Raw genomic sequence first — 3,322 nt, forward strand, 5'->3', positions numbered from 1 at the left:
AATAATTTAATAATCAAAAATGTTTAGGAAATGCTTTGTTTATAATATATAATTTGACTTTCTGTGACTCTCCAAAAGGGGAGTAGGGGAAAATTTCCCAAACTTATTTTTTGACCATAGGATGTATATGTACATATTTCAGAGAATCTGGCAGTACTAAAGCCTCCTGAGATGATAGACTCAACAAAACAAGAATGGATACCTGAAGACAAAACCACCTCACCTGGCTGCCCTTAGATTCTGTTAGAGCATTTTCATTCTAGTGGAAAACTCTGGATGCCACACGGTTTTTTTCTGGAGGTCTCTTCTGATCCAGTGACTCAGAATCCTCTATCTTGGGACTCGTCACTTTGAAGTTTGCTTTCTTACTACTTCTACAAATTGTCTACCCAGGGTTACGCTTTGTCTGACTTTTCACAACACAGATCTGGGAAAGTAAGAGCCTGCCCTTTTTTCCCTTAACTTTAAGAGAAGTTATGTCCTGGTTCAACTAAACTGTGTGCCAGACATCCCAGCAAGGAGAACGTTAATCTGGAATTAGGGGTCCTTGGAGCAGATGGGATGAATGAGTAAAACCAGAAAGGTGATCTGGGCAGATACCCACGTGTTATTCCTACAAGTTTGACATATTGGAAAGCCACAGTTTTTGCAAGCAAAAGGATAGGAGGTGTGAATCCCACCTTTGGTCATTGTTAACTGTATGAATTTGGGCAATTTATATAACTTTATATAGCTTGTCTAAGTCTCAACCTCCTCATTCGTACCCTACTTATCTTGTCAGTCTTTCACAAATTTATTCTTTTTCTTTCTTTCTCTTTTTTTCTTTCTTTCTTTCTCTGCCAAAACCTGAAACATTTTCTTAGCTTAATTATACTGAATAGTAATAAAGCCCCATTTCTATCATAAGGAAAGGAGGGCGAGCTTACCTTGTGATGGATGTCATCTCTGTCCTCTCACTGGAAGGCTCCTCCCACAGGCCCTCAGAGCTTTCTTTCTTTTCTTTTCTTTTCTTTTCTTTTTCTTTTATTTTTATTTTTTTGGCTAAAAGATATGTAAATAGCCTGCTTTGGTCACTTCTTAAGTCCCATATCTTTGAGACCTAAGTACATACAAAATAAATTTTTTTTTCTCTTTTTAATCTGTCTTGTGTTAATTTAATTATTAGACCAGCCAAATGAACCAAGAGGGATAAGGGGAAATTTCCCTCTTCCCAACAGCACTAATTGTGAACAGCAAAAATGTGTGTGAAATTCAGGTCTACCACTAAACTCACACAGTGATTGCTCACATTGAAATTTTATATAAAAATTGTAAATAAAAAAGAAATCACTTAGTACCACTTAGATGTTTATATATTGCAAAATTGCTAATATACAGCGCCCCCTGCTGTTAGAAATTATTACTTGCTATGAAATATTTAAATTATTTTTCTCTAGTATTAGCCAAACCTTAAGTCATATGGAATTTTACTAACAGCTCCACCAAGAGATAACCCCAGTTATCTGTGGGTTTTTTGTTTGTTTGTTTGTTTGTTTGTTTGTTTGTTTGTTTTTACAGCTTGGCTCACATTCAATCCATGATCAATGTTGTTTTTTTTTTGTTTTGTTTTGCTTTTCGCATTTTCCCAAATGGATTGCGCAATCTACATTGCAGAACTTTTATTCATGCTGCTCCCTTGCTCTAACTGGTATATTTTCTCTCCAGCTTCTTTTTCTTTTTGGCTCTTAACTTGTACCTTCAAAACCTCTTCCAGGAAACTGTCCCTGATCCACTCAAACAGGATCAGAAGATTTCTCATGTGCTTTCCAACTATTTAGTACTTAGCTGAACCATGGTTCTCACTCTCTTCTGTGGTTCTCTCTTTGCTTATCTCTCTCCCCAGACCTATGCATTTGAAAAGCAGGAACTATGTCCTATCCACTACTGTCTTCTTGAGACCTATCACAGCATCTGGCCCATCTGAAATGCTTAAGAAATGTTTGTTCCATGAATGAATGTATGAATGAATGTCATCACATAATCCTAATTATAGGAGGGGTTCATGTTCTACTTCCAAACAGAAGTCACATGTATAGTAATACCCATGGTGGTGGGCTATATAATTTAAAGTAAAACAATTCTAGTAGCTTCAAACTTATTATAGAGCTCATCTCCTTTCTAAAAGTTCAGATTATTAGGGAAAATTTTTGGTTATATTGTTGCAAAATCTAACTGATCGATATCTGAAAATATCATTCTTCTTTCTGTCTTCTGCTACAGTAAAAAGTAAATATAGTTTCATATCCATTTGGCATTTTGTCATATCTGCACAGAGTAATTAATCCTTGACATTTCATCTTGTTTCAGACTAAACTTCATCACATATTTTAATAGTTTTTTTTTTTTTTTAATGTTATGTTATAAGGTCCTATGTGAATGCTTTTGTGGCTTGAACTCTGGCCCTTTTATTCAGAAAATACCCAGAGATCGTGAAAATCTCAGAAATTATAAGAATTAACTTCCATCCAGAATCTGGTCAAATGTTCTATTTTTGTTTTCACAGACAAAAGATGAAGAATGGTGAAAATGAGAAGACTCATTATCGTCATTTAACAGACTAGAGAAAGCTTGTTTTGGGAGCAGCCAAACTGCAAATCAAATGCAGGCAGTACCAGGTAAGAAATCTGAAGATTGTGATTAAAATCTGGCTTAAAAAACAGTGCATAGGAAATACAGTTACAGGTCTCAGAAAAGACAATTTAATTTGCTACTTTTGAAGGCCTATAAGCTATATTCACTCTTGAGGATTTATTCTTCTTATAAGATAACGTTTGTAAGATCTCATCTTGCACAATTTCCCAATAGAAAAATATGCATGTGATAAACTAAGTTTTGGCTTCAGCTTGTATTAGTATAATCTAGTCTGTTTCATTACACTTCGAGCGTATATCCCATTTATATTACCCCCCCCCACCTTGACTAAATTCCCTTTTATAATCAAATTGCAAAACCATGCACATATACATGAAACTTTTTTCACAGTAAGCTTGGATGAGAAATCATCTTATATATATTAAAAATTCAAATCCTATCATTTTTACTAATATCAGTAAAATAATGGACATTTCTCCAGTAATTGAGAAATATAAAATATTAAACTGTTAAGGCTTACAAATAGTCCCCTAAACATAAATGAAATATATAGCACTCAATAAATGTGTAATAAACAGGAGCAAGCAGTTATAGTATAACAATAGATAGAGCTTATGATGCTATATCAACTTGATGAACTACCTCTTCGTAGACTCTACTTTGTTTTTTAGATAATTTTCTTTTGACATTT

This window comes from Pteropus alecto, unplaced genomic scaffold, assembly GCF_000325575.1.
Source record: "Pteropus alecto unplaced genomic scaffold, ASM32557v1 scaffold454, whole genome shotgun sequence".
In the NCBI taxonomy this organism is placed as follows: domain Eukaryota; kingdom Metazoa; phylum Chordata; class Mammalia; order Chiroptera; family Pteropodidae; genus Pteropus; species Pteropus alecto.